Source organism: Anomaloglossus baeobatrachus, unplaced genomic scaffold (assembly GCF_048569485.1).
Source record: "Anomaloglossus baeobatrachus isolate aAnoBae1 unplaced genomic scaffold, aAnoBae1.hap1 Scaffold_84, whole genome shotgun sequence".
Taxonomy (NCBI): domain Eukaryota; kingdom Metazoa; phylum Chordata; class Amphibia; order Anura; family Aromobatidae; genus Anomaloglossus; species Anomaloglossus baeobatrachus.
Genome location: NW_027445228.1, coordinates 264,289 through 283,724, shown reverse-complemented (window position 1 = coordinate 283,724; position 19,436 = coordinate 264,289).

Genomic DNA, 19,436 nt, shown 5'->3' with positions numbered 1-19,436 from the left:
TATCTGCATATTCAGGAGAAAATGCACAATACATTTTATGGTGCAAATTTTCCTTATACCCTTGTGATAAAAAAAAGCTACCTGGTTGAAGCAACAGTTGTGTGGTAAAAAATGTTTTTTTTCTTTTCACGGCTCAACGTTATAAACGTCTGTGAAGCCCCCAGGGGTTCAAAGTGCACATCAAACATCTAGAAAAAATATTTGAGGGCTCTAGTTTCCAAAATGGGGTCACTTATGGGGGAGCTCCATTGTTTAGGCACCTCAGGGAGTCTTCAAACCCGACATGGCGTCCGCTAATGAGTGCAGCTAATTTTGCACTCAAAAATTCAAATGGCGCTCCTTGCCTTCCGAGTCCTGCCGTGTGCCCAAACATTTGATTTCCACCACATATGAGGTATCTGCATATTCAGGAGAAAATGAACGATACATTTTATGATGCATTTTTCCTGATACCCTTGTGAAAATACTAATTTTTATGGCTAAAGTAACATTTTTGTGTTAAAAAAGTAAAATTTTCATTTTTTCTTCTACATTGCTTTGGTTGCTGTGAAGCTCCTAAAGTGTTAATAAACTTCTTGGATGTGGTTTTGAGCAGAGTGAGGGGTGCAGATTTTAGAATGGGGTCACTTTTGGGTATTTTCTGTCGCCTAGGTTTGTCAAATCACTCCAAATGTGATGTGGTACCTAAAAAAGTTTTTTTTGTAAATTTTGTTGGAAAAATGAGAAATTGCTGATGAACTTTGAACCCTTCTAACTTTCTAACGGAAATTTATTTTTTTTCAAAAATTGCGCTGGTGTAAAGCAGACAAGTGGGAAATGTTATTTAGTAACTATTTTGTGTGACATATCTCTCAGATTTATGGGCATAAAATTTCAAATTTTGAAAATTGCAAAATTTTCAAAATTTTCGCCAAATTTCCGAAATTTTCACAAATAAACGCAAAACATATCGGCCTAAATTTACCACTGACATGAAGTACAATATGTCACGAAAAAACAGTCTCAGAATCGCCAAGATCCGTTGAAGTGTTCCAGAGTTATAACCTGTCAAAGTGACACTGATCAAAATTGCAAAAAATGGCCGGGTCTTTAAGGTGAAAACAGGCTGGGGGCTGAAGGGGTTAAGAATCCTGGAATGACATCTGCATCTCCTCGCTGTGCACAGAATCAGGATTTTCAGCATCTTTTACCCACTTCAGGTTTCTAAAACCTCCAAGTGATTATAAGAAGTGACCGCTCCATTCTTCTGGTGTTTTCCACTCGGAAGACGCTCTGTATTTTACAATGCAGATCAATGGGAAGGCTCGGAAGATGCCGGAATCTACAACTCCCAGCTTAACAATGGTGAGGAGATGCTGGGAGTTGTTGTTATCAGACTGCGGACCATACAGGGACCACAATGCTGATAAGACGCAGCAATATCACAAATAATCATTTACATCCAGGTACCTTTATAGGTAACATCTTCTGAGTCGTTCCCATCCTTTTTGTCTCCACGCAGTACAGACGCCATGATGAGGTTTCGTGCCCACCGCTCGTCTCTGAAGATCTCCCTCTTTATTCTTCAGCAGCACTTCCCCACACAGCACCTTTACAAATAAAAGTATCATTATACTGCCCCATAAATATAAATATCTCCCATGCTGTGCCCCTGAATAAATAATTGCTGTGCTTCCTTCACAAAATATCCCCCCCACACTGCCCTTATCCAAAATACCTCCCACACTGCCTCTCTCCTTAATATGCCCCCACACTGCCTCTTTCCATAATGTCCCCATACACAGCTTCTCTCCATAATGTCCCCTCCACACTGCTCTCTTTGTAATATACCCCCACACTACCTCTCTCCATGATATCCCCCCATATTGCCCCTCTCCAAAATATTCCCCCAAACTGCTCTTTTGTAACCCCCAGTAGAGTAAAACTGTGGAAATAGAAAGTGCAATAGGGTCTTACCCGGTATATACCGAGAGAAGTAGAAGATTTACACTCACCTCAAGGAGTTGTGCAAGTCACAACTCCTGTATAAGCATGTGGTACTTAGGTGAACTCTGCTGCAGCCCCTGTGGTAGATAACAGAGAATGATGGAGAAGGGGTTTTATGCCGCGCTATTCACCAGGTAAGAGGACGAGAAGATATTCAATGTTCCTTTATTGTAGCTTGTGTGTACGCGTTTCAGGAGCTCTGCTCCCTTCATCAGGACATACAGCACAAAAATAACATATCTGCTGCTGATTCACAGATCACAGCATAAATACAAGACAAGGAGAAAAAAAACGATAAAAAGCGCCCCCAAAATAAAAAAAATGGCGGGCTGAAATGACGCATATAGCAGGAAAACATTAAGAAGCACCAAAAGAGAAAATATATATGGAAAAAAGATTAAAGTACCTATATAACCATGTTATAAAATGCTAAAAGAGAATTTTATGAGTTAAATTACGAAGAAGTGCATGAAAAATAAGTAAAGAAAATAATTGATTTGAGAATTGTCAGAGTCTTCATTGTACTAGAACCGGTGACCTTATAGGGTTAATGTGTATTGATAAGGGTATGGAGAGCCCTTACTGTCCGTACCACCAGGGAATTAGATACTGGCCTGTGCAGCTGTACGGCCGTCATAGACTCTACATACATGAAGAAAATCTAATGAAAAACGTTTGTTATAATATTTATTACATCATTTCATGAAAATAATTACTTTTATATGGTGGCTTTTGATTAAAAAGGGAAGAAGTAATATATATTGTGAGAGCGAGAAGTCGGGAAGAAGCGGTTAATTTTACATCACAGTGTGGAAGCAGGTGGCAGAGTGACCGGTGCTAAGCAGCCTCCGAGAACCGCGGCTGAACTGGGGGTTAGTGGAGTTCAAATCTATATATATAATTGCCTTATTCTGTCTATCTGGCTCCAAAATGACGTCATTACAGTGACAACTGTCGCAACGGCCGCTCGGCCCCGCCCCCGCACGCATTGGGCACCTATATACCTCCCCCCCAGGACTACTCCACCTATTAGACACCTCCCCCCAGGACTACTCCACCTATTATACTTCTCTCCCCCAAGGACTACTCCTCCTATTATACTCCTCTCCCCCCAGGACTACTCCTCCTATTACACTCCTCTCCCCCCAGGACTACTCCTTCTATTATACTCCTCTCCCCCAGGACTACTCCCTCTTTTATCCTCCTCTCCCCCCAGGACTACTCCCCCTATTATACTCCTCTCTCCCCAGGACTACTCCCCCTATTATACTCCTCTCTCCTCAGGACTATTCCTCTTATTATACTCCTCTCCCCCCAGGACTACTGCCCCTATTATCCTCCTCTCTCCCCAGGACTACTCCCCCTATTATACTCCTCTCTCCTCAGGACTATTCCTCTTATTATACTCCTCTCCCCCCAGGACTACTCCTCCTATTATACTCCTCTCCCCCCAGGACTATTCCTCCTATTATCCTCCTCTCTCCCCAGGACTACTCCTCCTATTATACTCCTCTCCCCCCAGGACTACTCCCCCTATTATCCTCCTCTCTCCCCAGGACTACTCCTCCTATTATCCTCCTCACCCCCCAGGACTACTCCTCCTATTACACTCCTCTCTCCCCAGGACTACTCCTGCTATTATCCTCCTCTCTCCCCAGGACTACTCCTCCTATTATCCTACTCTCTCCCCAGGACTATTCCTCTTATTATACTCCTCTCCCCCCAGGACTACTGCCCCTATTATCCTCCTCTCTCCCCAGGACTACTCCCCCTATTATACTCCTCTCTCCTCAGGACTATTCCTCTTATTATACTCCTCTCCCCCCAGGACTACTCCTCCTATTATCCTCCTCACCCCCCAGGACTACTCCTGCTATTATCCTCCTCTCTCCCCAGGACTACTCCTCCTATTATCCTACTCTCTCCCCAGGACTATTCCTCCTATTATCCTCCTCACCACCAGGACTGCTCCTCTTATTACACTCCTCACCCCCCAGAACTACTCCTCCTATTATCCTCCTCTCTCCCCAGGACTACTCCTCCTATTACCCTCCTCTCCCCCCAGGACTACTTCTCCTATTATACTCCTCTCCCCCCAGGACTACTCCTCCTATTACCCTCCTCTCTCCCCAGGACTACTCCTCCTATTACCCTCCTCTCCCCCAAGGACTACTTCTCCTATTATACTCCTCTCCCCCCAGGACTACTCCTATTATCTTCCTATCCCCCCCAGGACTACTTCTCCTAATATACTCCTCTCCCCCCAGGACTACTTCTCCTATTATACTCCTCTCCCCCCAGGACTACTCCTCCTATTATACTCCTCTCCCCCAAGGACTACTTCTCCTATTATACTCCTCTCCCCCCAGGACTACTCCTCCTATTATCTTCCTCTCCCCCCAGGACTACTTCTCCTATTATCCTCCTCACCACCCAGGACTACTCCTCCTATTACACTCCTCACCCCCCAGAACTACTCCTCCTATTATCCTCCTCTCTCCCCAGGACTACTCCTCCTATTATCCTCCTCTCCCCCAAGGACTACTTCTCCTATTATCTTCCTCTCCCCCCAGGACTACTTCTCCTATTATACTCCTCTCCCCCCAGGACTACTCCTATTATCTTCCTCTCCCCCCCAGGACTACTTCTCCTAATATACTCCTCTCCCCCCAGGACTACTTCTCCTATTATACTCCTCTCCCCCCAGGACTACCCCTCCTATTATACTCTTCTCTCCCCAGGACTACTCCTCCTATTATACTTTTCTCCCCCCAGGACTACTCCTCCTATTATACTCCTCTCCTCCAGGACTACTCCTCCTATTATACTCCTCTCCCCACATGACTACTCCTCCTATTATCCTCCTCACTCCACAGGACTACTCCTCCTATTATACTCCTCTCCTCCAGGACTACTCCTCCTATTATACTCCTCTCCTCCAGGACTACTCCTCCTATTATCCTCCTCACTCCCCAGGACTACTCCTCCTATTATACTCCTCACCTCCAGGACTACGCCTCCTATTATACTCCCCTTCCCCAGGACTACTCCTATTATGCTCCTCTCCCCCCAGGACTACTCCTCACCCCCCAGGACAACTCCTCGTATTTTACTCCTCTCTCCCCAGGACTGCTCCTCCTATTATACTCCTCTCCCCCCAGGACTATTCCTCCTATTATACTTCTCCTATTATAGTCATCATATTATACTTCTCTCTGAGGGGTGCGCAGCATGGGGATGAAGCACGATGGGGGTTGCGCAGCATGGGGAGATGAAGCACGATGGGGGTTACGCAGCATGGGAGAATGAAGCATGATGGGGGGTGAGCAGCATGGGGGGATGAAGCATGATGGGGGTGCGCAGCATGGAGGATGGAGCACGATGGGGGGTGCGCAGCATGGGGGATGGAGCAAGATGGGAGGTGCGCAGCAATGGGGGAATGAAGCACGATGGGGGTTGCGCAGCATGGGGAGATGAAGCACGATGGGGGTTGCGCAGCATGGGAGAATGAAGCACGATGGGGGGTGAGCAGCATGGGGGGATGAAGCACGATGGGGGTGCACAGCATGGAGGATGGAGCACGATGGGGGGTGCGCAGCATGGGGGATGGAGCACAATGGAGGGTGCGCAGCATGGGGGATGGAGCACGATGGGGGGTGCACATCATGGGGGATGGAGCATGATGGGGGTGCACACCTCACCCCAAAACACACACACCGCCACACACGCACTGCACAACACACCACACACACTGGGAACCACAAACACCGCCCTACACAGACACCCACACACATAGTCAACGCTGCACACACACAACACACAAACACCGCGACACACACACAAATATACGCACACCGCGCAACACACACACACTGAACAAAACATACCTCCCCCCAAAACACACACACGCACCCCACACACACACACACACACACAACACTGCAGACACACAGCGCTCCACAAACAACGCAACACACACAACACAACACACTAACAACACTGCTCTCACACCCCCCCACACCCAGACAACTACACACAACATATATAACAAAAATCATACATTAATTACACAATAAATTCTAGAATACCCGATGCGTTAGAATCGGGCCACCATCTAGTTCATTAATAAAAACCTGAGTTTATAGAGGTAGTTTCATCAGAGGCTCAGGGACGGTAAAAGGTTATTCGTCATCCGTGAGCTTTGTACAGAACTAACAATCCGACCAAGTTTTAATCGGTCCGAATTGGTTGCGCGCATATCATAAAAGTTAACAGGTTCTCCTCAGGAACCTGGGGTTCAAGGTTCCAAACTCCAAACCAACATGTAAGTCCTCAATACCTCTCAAGGAGGGAAATTCAGAACATATATAAATATATATATATATATGACACCCAAATATATATAATAAATATAATATACAACCTATACAATAATATGCATCAAGGAAGGGAAAAAATTACTATGAGAACAATAAAAGGAATAGACATAAATTAATATAAAAATTATTGAGGTATGAATATAGTAATAAAAATATATTCATTTAAAAGCTTAATTTTATAGAATTGTCAAACTCAAGGTGATGCGGATTAAGAACTTTTCGGAGGGACACCTAATGGAACAGATCGGTGACCTCATTGAGACCTACTGGCTTCAAGGTATTTATCTTGTAGATCCAATAGGTCTCTTTTCTGTTCAGGTCTTCCACCCTATTGTGAATTTGAGGGGGAATATGGTCAATAGGGGTGACTTTTATTCTGGCATTTTTCCCATGTTCAATTGTAGTGTGTCTCGATAGCCCATGTAGCATAAAACCAATTTTTATGTAATGCCTGTGGGAATTGATCCTGTTATGGAGTTCCTGTACTGTTCTCCCAACATATAATTTGCCACACTCACATAGTTTTTAATCTTCATAGTTTCATAGTTTTTAAGGTTGAAGGGAGACTCTAAGTCCATCTAGTTCAACCCGTAGCCTAACATGTTGATCCAGAGGAAGCCAAAAAAAAACAATGTGTCAAACAAGCTCCAATGGGGAAAAAAATTCCTTCCTGACTCCACATACGACAATCAGACTAGTTCCCTGGATCAATACCCTGTCATAAAATCTAATATACATAACTGGTAATATTAAATTTTTCAAGAAAGGCATCCAGGCTCTGCTTAAATGTTAGTAGTGAATCACTCATTACATCATGCGGCAGAGAGTTCCATAGTCTCACTGCTCGTACAGTAAAGAATCCTCGTCTGTGATCATGATTAAACCTTCTTTCCTCAAGACGTAGCGGATGCCCCCGTGTTCCAGTCGCAGGCCTAGGTGTAAAGAGATCTTTGGAAAGGTCTCTGTACTGTCCCCTCATATATTTATACATTGTGATTAGATCCCCCCTAAGCCTTTGTTTTTCCAAACTAAATAACCCCAAGTTTAATAACCTGTCTTGGTATTGCAGCCCACCCATTCCTCTAATAATCTTGGTCGCTCTTCTATGTAACTGTAAGATTATGCTATTTATAACCTTCTATATTTTTGCTATCAAGAAAAGCATCCATTCCTCTCTTAAATTCATTCAGAGAGCCATCACCACTTCCCCGGGAAGAGAGTTCCAGAGCCTCACTGCTCTTACCGTGAAGAACCCTCTGCTATGCTGATGTAGGAATTTTCTTTCCTCCAATCGAAGAGAATGCCCCCTTGTTCTTGTCATAGTCCTTTGTTACATCTCGTGGCTCTCCTGAGGCAAGGACTGAGGCAGTCTCCCATTCCTTGCCTGCCACGAGCACTCCTGCTCAGCAGCGCCAAAGGTCTGCCAGACTGCGCAGTGTGCAGGAGATACCTTCTCAGAGAGGCAGCAGAAGGGTGACACCTAGTGGTTCTCCTGTTACAAGGAGTGAAGCGGTCTCCCATTCCTGGCCTGACGCAGACTCTCCTGCTCAGCGGCCCCGAAGGTCTGCGAGGCTGCGCAATGTGCAGAGGTTTACTGCTCAGGGAAGCAGTGAGATTCCCGTTATCTCTGCACATTGTGAGACCGAGGATCCCGCCTCTATTTCCCAGAGGCAGGAGGGTGAGCATGTGCAATGCGTGGTGGGTCCTGATTCGCTCACTGACGTCACACAGCTTGATGACAAGGCTGGTGACGTGGTGAATCCTGACTGGCCAGGCTGGGACGTCGTGGACCCTGATTGGGTCAAGTCCGTCATCTCCGCCTCGCGCCCGCCCTCGGGTGGAGCTGCACCTCCTTAAAAGCTCCCCCTGCCATCATGGCGGCGCGCGACCGTCCTTCTATGTTTGGATGTCTGGCAGCGTGCTGCCACGCCACTGCTCAGGCATTACTGTCTCTTGTGGGCTTGGCCCTTGCTGCTCCGGCAGTACCTCGTTTGCAGGCCGTGTTCCTGCCTTGCTGCTCCGGCAGTATCCCCTTCAACAGGCCGTATTCTTGTCCCAGGTGAGCTCCTCGAGTCTCCACTGGACTCACCTGGTTATTGAAAGCACACGTGCGTGGGCACCTCTGTGCTACCCTCGTGCCATATTCTCGTGACTTCCACTGGCACACGTGCGTGGGCACCTCTGTGCTTCCCCGTGCAACAGGTACACCGAGCCGTGAGATCCGTGCCATACAACCCTCACGGGTTAGGGCAGATCGGTGTACATAGATCGTCTGTGACATTCCAGACGATCGCTAGCAGCAACCCGCTCACTCTTCACCCACCATAGCGGCGGTCCCTTACACCGCACAGTGGACCTTGACCGGCGGAAGCTGTCCATTCCCCATCTTGGCACGCTTCCCCGGGTCCCCCTCGTAACAGTCCTTGGTACAAACAGATCATGGGAGAGATCTCTATATGGCCCTCTGATATATTTGTACATGTTTATTAGGTCTCCCCTAAGTCTTCTCTTTTCTAGAGTAAATAGACCTAATTTTGATAACCTTTCCGTGTATTGTAATGCACCCACTCCATTTATTATTTTAGTAGCCCGCCTCTGAACCCTATTATCTATTAGATAGATGATAAAGGACGATTGACAAGTCAGGTGGACTTTAATAGGAAAAGACTCCTCTCCTGAGGAGGATTTGAAATTATATTTATTGTGTGAAATAGACCTACAACCCAGGCAATTGTTTCTGAAACATTTAAAGGAACCTGCCATCAAACCGGAGTCGGGTATTTTAACCCCTATTGTAAGGGCTCTTGCTCTACTTGGAGCCAGAATACACTGTAAATTAGGAGCCCTTCTGAAAGTAATACCTGGTTTCTCAGGAATGCTACCCTTTAAAAAAGGGTCATTCAAGAGGATCCCCCAGTGTCTGGATAAGATCACCCTTATTTGGTCACAATCTTTACTATAAGTCATAAGACAATTGGAGGTGAAATCCTTATTATTGGTCCTGATAGGTTTTATACCTGGTTTTATTAGATCTGCTTGTTTGAGCAGCTTAGAATCTCTATACGCCTTCTTGATAAGTGACAAAGGATATTCCTTTTCAATAAAACATCTCTTCATGATGTCGGCTTGTTCATGGAAATCCTCGTCAGAGGTGCAATTCCTCCTAATCCTTTTATGTATAATCTTTCTTTATTGAATAGAAGATAAAGAGAATAACATACAAACAACCAAGGATACAGAGATGGCATCACAAGTATCACCATTATATGAATAGTAGTACTATAAACATTCTCCAACTGATACACTTCATCCTTTAAAGTATTAGAGCCATCTAATTCAATCTGTCTTCCTGTATCGCTACACAAGTCTGATATTTGCATATTTAAGAGGAAGAGGAGAAAGAGAAAAAAAAAAGCCACTCCTCACTTGTTTTACATTATGATCTCCTCCATCACATGGGTCATTTTTCTTTAATAACAATTTATTGTACTCAAAATCTAGTATGATCCTTAAGAATAACCGACACCTTCCATTTTTACCTGTACAGAAATAGAAAAGAAAAGAGTATCGAGAGAAAAGAATAATCATATATAGACCAGAAAAGTAAGCTTAAGAAGATAAAGAGAAACATCTAAGGCTATGTGCGCACGTTGCGTACAGTTCACTGCAGAAATTTCTGCAGCGATCTGAAGAGCACATGTGCGCTTTAAATCGCTGCAGAAATGTCCATAGTGAAGCCGATTCCATGCGCTCTGCCTGCAGCTCCTGCCATAGACAGAGCAAGAGCTGCCGGCAAAGCGCACGGAAGTGACATGTCACTTCTTTTTACGCAGCGCTTCGGCAGTAGCCGAAGCGCTGTGCTCTAAAACGCCACGTGCGCACGGCCCCTGCACAATCTCCATAGACTGTGCAGGGGACGCAGGACGCATGCAGTTACGCTGTGCTACAAAGCGCAGCGTAACTGCATGTATTTACGCAACGTGCGCACATAGCCTAAGGATTTGGGAGGTTGAGGGGGGTAGCCGCTTATAAAGCCTATCCTGATCCGTCCACTAACTATTGCCGTTCCACTGAGGCTCAAAAAAGTGTTCGGTAACCATCTGTATCTTTAAAAAGTATCCAAGACGTCCAAATTTTCAAAAACCTCTCGTTGCGTGCCTCTGCCGTCAATTCCTCCATATGATAAATATACTCAAATTCCTGTATCCACTCCCTCAAAGCCGGGACCTCTTGTGATCTCCAGTGTCTCGGTATCACTGCTCTTGTCGCTGCCAAACAGAACCGTAGTATATCCCCTTTTTGGGCTTTAATGGAACCTGGGAGCATTGACAACAGTGCTATTTGAGGGGTCTGTGGCACTACTGTCCCAGTTATTTTTGTATATGTTTGAAAAATTGCCTCCCAGAATGGTTTAATTTTGGAGCAGTCCCACCATATATGTGTCATCATCCCCCGGACTGCCCCACAGCGCCAACACTCCTCGGCAACAGAAGGGAAGATCCTGTGCAGCTGCACCGGACACCGATACCATCTTGTCAAAATCTTATAGTTTTTCTCTTTTGTGTACCCGGCAGTTGACATTTTATGTGTAAATATATAGGCTCTCTGTTTTTCTGTGTCTGTAAAAGTCGTCTCCAGTTCTTCTTCCCACCTTGTCATATATTTGGGATCCGAGTCCGCAGAGGGAACTGCCTGACCTATCAACTTATATATGAGGGACATCAAATGGGGTGGTATAGAATCCTGCATAAACAATTTTTCAAAGGGCAAAACTGGGGGGGGTGGCCTGCATGCTGAAGGCAATGGCTGCTTAAGAGAGAAGCTCTGTGCTGTGGCTGTACAAACTGGCTCAAAGCTGCTTCAAATCGCTGAGGACTCTCCTCTGAAACAGTGAGTAATCCCCCCTGCACAGTATGCCAAAGGGTAGACCCCGGAAATCTGGCCCCCAGCCAAGCTTACTGACTTTTATCCCAGGGATAGGGGATCCCCCTCTCCTCAGAAGATGTCTGCTGCTGCAGTGTCTCCCTTACACCAGGAAGAGACAGGGGGGGAAGCAGTGTCACAGGCACTCCTCTCACAGAGGAAAGGCTGCAAGCCATGCTCAGTTCTCTGAAGTCATCACTGCAGGAGGATTTCAGGGATCTTAAGAACATGATTAAAGAAGTTAAAGAGGAAATCAAATCACTGGGGGACCGTACAGACCATGTGGAGTCTAAAATGGCCGAACTTGCTCAGTCACACAATGATCTGATTGATGCTAACACAGCACTAGAGGAGGAGGTGGGAATACTGAAAAACAAGCTTGGGGATCTGGAAGACAGATCCAGAAGGAACAATCTTAAAATTAGGGGCATTCCTGTGTCAGTAGCTGATAAAGAGCTGCCAGATTTCTTTCACAAGTTTCTCCAACTACTGCTCCCAGAACACACAGAAAGAGATCTCATAGTGGATAGAATACATAGAATCCCTAAACCTAAAGGTATCGACCCCACTCTGCCCAGGGACACGCTGGCATGACTGCATTTTTATAAAACAAAGGAAGCAGTGCTCCAGATACTGAGGGATAACCCTATCCTCCCAGATGAATTTAATGATTTAAAGGTGTTCCCGGACCTGTCTGCTGCAACTCTGGCAAAAAGAAGAGAATTTTCCCAGTTCTCCAGAATCCTGAGGGAGCATGACATACACTATAAATGGGGATTCCCGGTGAAATTGATTATCTTCAGGGATTCTAAAACACATGCATGCCAGTCCCCTCCTCAACTGAGCAAACTACTTGAGTCCTGGGGATTACCCCTTACAATGCACTCAGACTCACGCCGGGAGCAGGGGGATGCTCAGAAGAAAAAGATCAATCCTGAGTGGGAACCAGCTTGAGGGAGTCTCGCCAGCCGCAGGCGTGTGTAGCTCTCATGTGACCTGTGATGTCACTTAAGCCCTCTGTTGTTCTCGCCTATGGCGAGCAAGTACTTCCCAGCTGTCCGGTAAGGATGAAGCTGAAGTATTCAAGTTTTTGTTGTTTTTTCCCTCCACCCGTCCACCGTCCCTAACTGGTCCTCCTTGCCTGCCTCTGCCTGCCCTATGCCTCTCAGTCGGCCTGCCTGGAAACATCGTCCTTTCTGGGATCCGCCATGAGTATTAAGTTTCTGTCTCTCAATGTGAAGGGTCTCAATTCTCCTGCAAAAAGATCCATGCTGTGGAGAGAAGTTATAGCATCCAAATGTGATATAGCATGTATTCAAGAAACTCACCTTCTTACTGATGACAATAAAAGGCTACTACATCCAAGATTTCCACATATGTTCTTTGCAAATGACTCAAAAACAAAAAAAGGAGGAGTGGCTATCCTGATTAAAAACTCTGTGGCTTTCAAAATGATTCATGTAACCTATGGTGCAGACGGGAGATATATTATTCTAAAGTGCCTCCTGAATGGGCTTTTGTATACCTTGGCATCGATTTACGCTCCAAACTCATCTCAACTAACATTTGCCTGGAAATTTTTCCAGATGTTTAGGAGCACCGCACAGGGGTCAGAGATAATCTGCGGGGACTTTAACACTCCAGTTTTTCGATCTATGGACTGCTCGGCGGGGTCCGCTAAGTCAGGAAAGGAACTGAAACAGTTGGTCGCGGAGTTTCATCTACATGACATATGGAGATACCTTCATGCATCGGAAAGGGACTATACTTTCTTTTCCCCAAGGCATCGGTCGTACAGCAGGATCGACTTCTTCCTGACGGATAGTAAGACTGTTCACAAGTGTACGGGTGCTGAAGTGGGTCTGATAACATGGTCGGATCATGCTCCGATAACTTTGGTTGTACAGGACTCTACTAGTGGATTTATGGTGCCTCAGTGGAGACTTAATACTAGTTTACTGAACCAAAAGAACGTTCAGGAGGAGGTTGTGGCAGGCCTGTTGGAATACTTTGGACATAATGACAATGGGGAGGTCTCTGACGAGACCTTATGGGCTGCACACAAATCAGTTATTAGAGGGCAGTTTTTAAAAACTGCATCATTCTTGAAAAAGCAAAGAGAAGCAGAAATTAAAGAAATTATAGCCCATATTCAACACTTAGAAACTATTAACAAGGCCTCCCCGTTGTCTACACTGTCCAGGGAAATTCTTACTTGCAGGTTTCAACTGCGATCCCTCCTGTTGTATAGATATGAACATAATCTTAAAAAGAGTAAATCAACTTTTTATGCGATGGGGGATAGAGCCAGCACCTTACTAGCTAGAACAAAAAAACGGGAAATTAAATCTAAAATTGAATTTTTGAAGGGCCCAGACGGATCACTTATAAGGCACCCTAATGGGATAGCAGACGCCTTTGCCAAGTATTATGCTGCCCTGTACAATTTAAGGGATGACCCGCAAACCCCTCAGCCAACACCGGAAAAAATTCAGGAGTTTTTGGACGGTCTGGAATTGCCTCGGGTCTCAGACCGGCAATTAGAATCTTTAAATCTTCCCTTTACTATACAGGAAATTTTGGACACCATTTGAGCTTCTAAACGAAACTCAGCCCCAGGCCCGGATGGGCTTCCCTATGAATATTATCAGCAATTTGCCTCTATTCTAGCCCCTTTTTTACTAAAGACCTTTAATTTGTGGCAAACGGCCGGGACTATTTCCTCAGAGAACCTAGAAGCAGTTATCACTACACTACCCAAACCGGGGAAAACGGCAGATACCCCTGGGAATTTCAGACCAATTTCATTGCTCAACTGTGATTTAAAAATTTACTCAAAAATGGTAGCAACCAGACTCCATAAAATAATCCCCTCCTTGGTAGCCCCGGATCAGGTGGGTTTTGTGGCGGGCAGGCAATCCAAAGATGGCACCAGGCGGATGCTGGATTTAATTGGGGTGATGGAGAAGTCGGGTGTCCCTGGTGTATTCTTGTCACTCGACGCCGAAAAGGCCTTTGATAGGGTGCACTGGGGATATCTGGAAAGAGTGCTTATGAAATTTGGTTTTGAAGGAAGAAATAAGTCATCTGTTTTGGCCTTGTACTCTCACCCAAATGCTTCAGTTCTAGCCTCGGGTTTTCGCTCATTAAAATTTTCTATAACCAATGGCACCCGCCAGGGGTGCCCGCTGTCCCCTATTGTTTTTGCTCTGGTGGTGGAACCTCTGGCGGAGGCAATTAGGGTGAACCCGAACATAACTGGTATAATGGTAGGGGAGCATGAACATAAATTGGGTCTATATGCGGATGATGTAATAATATCATGTACTAACCTTGAATATTCCTTTCCAGCAGTGATGTCTACCCTGTCGACCTTTTCTGAGGTGTCTTATTACAAATTGAATGCCACTAAGTCCTTAGTACTACCATTTAATGTACCTGCAAGGTCCAGAAGGATTTTGGAGGCAGCCTTTCCTTTCCAGTGGTGCGAAGACAGTATCCCTTATCTAGGTATCCGTTTGACACCAACCCGTTCCCTCATCAGATCCAATCTCGATCACCTACTCAAAAACTTGGGTCAGGCTCTAGGCAGGTATGAGAAGTTGTCGGTATCTTGGATGGCGAGAATTCAATCCTTTAGATGACGTTCCTTCCTAAGCTGCTGTATATGTTTAGGTGTCTCCCTCTTAAAATTACATATAGATATTTGATAAAACTGCAGTCGATGACCAATAAGTTTATTTGGGGCAATAAAAGAGCTAGAGTTGCTAGTAAGATTATGCATCTGCCATATGGAATGGGAGGTCTGGGTACGCCTAATGTGATGGCCTATTATAAAGCTTCTCTTATAGAATCACTCAAAGAATGGTGGAACACGGAGAGCTCCCATGGGTGGGTTCAACTTGAGAACTCTCTGACAGACCAGGGTTCGACGAGGAAACTGATGGAGGTGGAATATCTAAAACGTACTAGGTCCACCCTGTGTCTCCCTACTATGACAGCATCGATAGCCATATGGCGCAGTGAGATGATCCCTAAGATCCAGGTCCCGCTGTCAGAAATTTCGCTCAGAGCAATAGAATCCCACATTCCATATACAAATTTGAGTAGATGGAGTTTTGGCGGACTTTTACGATGGTGCAGAGATTAGGCCCTTCAACGATATACTTCGGGAGCACCCCTCCCTAAAGGGGTGTTTTTATCAACACCTGCAGATTCGCCATTTTCTAAGCACAAAATTCCCCCCGGGATCAAACCCGACCTTACCCACTGTTAAGGCACTATTGTTTAAAAAACTAATGAGGCAACCAGCAATCTCTTTAACCTACAAATGGTTGAACAACCCCTCTGACGAGCAAAAGCTCCCATACATGACTAAATGGGAATCAGATTTAGGCATTAACACCTCCCCCTCGGCGTGGCATACTGCGACACAGTGGGTGCAAAGATCCTCAAAATGCATTAACCATTTGGAACAGCTGAAAAAGGTGCATCTACGTTGGTACCATACGCCGGCAAAATTGGTGCATTACATTCCCAACTACTCACCGCTCTGTTGGAAGGGCTGCCTCCAGAGGGGATCACTGGGACACTGTTGGTGGCACTGTCCGAGGGTCCAACCTTTTTGGATAGCAGTTTTCAGACTCATTAGTGAAATAACAGGTGTGCACACCAACTCCAACCCAGGGCTGGCAGTTCTGAATTTGGGCATAGACTCGTACCCGCAGAATTTTAGGGGACTGATTGTGCAAATTCTAATAGTTGCCAGACAGTGTCTGAGCCATTCGTGGAAGGCCACTGAATCTCCCCCTGGAGCCGAGTTATATAGTAGGATCGACCAACAATGCCAATATGAATACTGCCTTGCCCACTCCCTAAAACAAAAAACTAGAATTCTTACAATATGGGAACCCTGGCTGTCATCCAGCCATGCAACACCTATTACACAACTATTCCCCGGGCAAAGAGCACCTAGTTGAGATAGAGCCGATGGAATTATAGCCCTGGCTCGGCTAGCCAGGGGGCTAAAGCATTGAGACCCTGACTGAGGCAGCAGTTTGAGAGAAATCTAGGAGGAGTTGATGGCCCCGGCTGGTGGACTGGGGTTGGTAATGCAGGCAGGCATCTAACCCTGTACCCCTACTAACCCCCCCCCAATTCCCCCCCAACCCTACCTTCTTCCCCTCCCCCTTTGTTCTTGTTCCCCCTTACTTGAATGAAGTCCCCATCTTTCCTCCCCTCTCCTCCCTCCCCATGTTGTTGTGTGGTTAAAGTGTAAGGCAGAGGAATTGTAACTGGATTGTCTCGGAGTATATTAATGTATGGAGCCCTCATGTGCGGGCAGTTGACAATTGTTCTCTTAAATTACCATGTATGATTTTGTATCTGCCGTGTTTTTAATAAAAAAACTAATTGGATTAAAGGGCAAAACCGAAGTGTCGGACCGACCTCCTATTCCCCGTGACCTGGAGTTAACAAACGAATAGAGTTGTCTGTATTCCATCCAGGACAATATCCGAGGGGGTTCCATATTTTGCATCTGCGTGAAAGATCTCATGTTGGACCCTATGAGGGTGTGATAAATCCTACCGTCCTGTTGAACATTCTATCTTAAAAAGTTGGACCGACCGACTCCCGGGGGAAATTCTGGGTTGGAAAAGATAGGTGCTAAAAGGAAGTGGCATCCCACCAACCCACCTCTCTGTTTTACCTGATCCCATACCCTCAATGTGGCTTTAATCAAAAAATCCGCCGAAGATAATCTCACCCCCTCTCTGGACTCAAGCCATGGAAGATATTTTAAGGGAGTTGAAGAGCTTTCCTGCTCAAGTGTGACCCATTTCTTAACCCTTTCATTAAAATGCCAATCAAACAGTCGAACTAACAAGGCCGCCTGATGATATCCGCGTAGGTCAGGAAGTCCAGCGCCCCCATCATTAATATGCCTTGTAAGTGTATGATATTTTATTCTTGCTCTAGAGTGTCCCCATATAAAGTGAGTTAGGGCAGACCTGAGGGTCCGAAAAAAACTAGCGGGAGGGAGAATCGGAACTGCATGAAATATATATAGAAACCGGGGTAGTATATCCATCTTAAACGTGTTGATACGCCCGAATCAAGATATGGGTTTTCTATGATATGACCGAAGCTCCTTGACTGTTCGTGTTAATAATGCTAGGTAATTCATAGAGTACAATGATCCCAGATCTGCGGGGACACTTATGCCCAAATATTTGATAGCCTGGGATTGCCACTTAAATGGGAAGTTACTTTTAGCCAATAACACGTCCTGTGACTGCAGTGTGATATTCAAGGCCTCTGATTTGGCGTAATTAACCCTGAAATTACTCAGATCCCCAAATCTCTCGAACTCTGCCAACAAAGAAGGGAAAGTAATGTGTGGCTGGGAAACATATATTAACAAATCATCAGCATACAGCGCTGCCTTATATGCCTCTCCTCCTATTCGCAAACCGTGTATACTGGGACTTCTCCTGATCGCATTAGCGAGGTGTTCCATTGTAATTACATACAACAGCGGGGAGAGAGGACACCCCTGCCTTGTTCCATTTTTAATTTTAATAGGTTGTGATAAGAAACCGTTTGCCTTTATACGGGCCGAAGGACAGGTATATAAGGCCATTACCTTATTTAAGAAGCCTGAACGTAACCCTATTTGCTTTAAAGCCGCCCTCAGGAAGTCCCAATGTACACGATCAAACGCTTTTTCGGCGTCTACTGATAGTATACCCAGCGGCTGAGACGAGTTTTTGGCATGAGCTATGAGCAGCAGAGTCTTGTTAACATTATCCCGCGCTTCCCTCCCTTGTATAAATTTTACTTGGTCTGTATCTATGATGGAGGGGAGAAGGGGAGCAAGCCTATTAGCCAGAATCTTGGAGTATAATTTTATGTCTACATTGAGTAGAGATATTGGTCTATAATTAGAAACCATGGTGGGGTCTTTACCAGGTTTCGGAAGAACCGTAATATGCGCCTCCAGTGACTGAGCTGCAAAGGGGGTATCCCCTGATATTGCGTTAAAGACCTTTGTTAGGAATGGGGTAAGCATTTCTCGAAATGTTTTATAAAATGTAGGGGAAAATCCGTCAGGGCCTGGACTTTTCCCATTTGGAGTATTCTTAATAGCTTCACCCACTTCCTCTTCCGAGAACAGGCATTCTAATTGTAGTACCTCCTCAGTTTTCAGAGTCGGTAAACCTGTGTCCGCCATATATCCCTCAATGCGCTCAGTCAATGCCTGTGGCTCCATATCAGAGAACTTCCCTCGGATATTATACAAGTCCGAGTAAAACCCCCTCAATTCCTCCAAGACCTCTGTCGCATTGCTCGTCTCCCCTCCCCCTCGCCGCCTCAGTCTAGGAATGTATGTTGTGAGATTGCGGGGATGTAAAAGATTGGATAGAGATCTGCCGCATTTGTTGGCGTGCTGATAAAGGAAACTCTTATAATGATTACGATACCGGAGATATCTTTCATTCAAAAAAGTCCGAAGTTCCTCCCTACATTTTGTAAGTTCCGTCAGTGTCCCCCTCAACTGTCTGCCCTTGTGCGCTGTTTCCAGCTTATGAATCTTGTCCACTAGCTCTTTTATTCGGGCATTCCTCATCTTCTTGATACGTGCCCCATGCTTTACCAGCACCCCTCTAATTACACACTTAAATGCCTCCCACTGTAAAGGCAGCGAAGTGGGATCCGATTCGTGAGTGGACATGAAGACCCCAACCGTATCTCTGATATCAGTCATGCAAATTGCATCTTTAAGCAAGCTATCGTTGAGTCTCCACGTCCACTCCCGTCTCCGGCCATCCGGGGGAGAAAAGGCCAAAAAGATGGGGGCATGATCAGACCACACAAAGCTGCCAATCGTGGGATCCGGTCTCCAGGCCAATACACAATGGCTGACCAGAAATAAATCTATGCGACTGTATGAGTCATGTGGAGTGGAATAAAAGGTGTAGTCCCTACCCGTAGGGTGCATGCTATGCCACACGTCATAGTTGCATCTGATGTATGTCCCGCTTCAGGGAGGCCAGTCGCTTCAGGGGGACGTTGCTCTTTCCGGCCAATGTGTCTACTAAGGGATTCAAAGACAAATTAAAATCACCCCCCAATATCATTATTCCC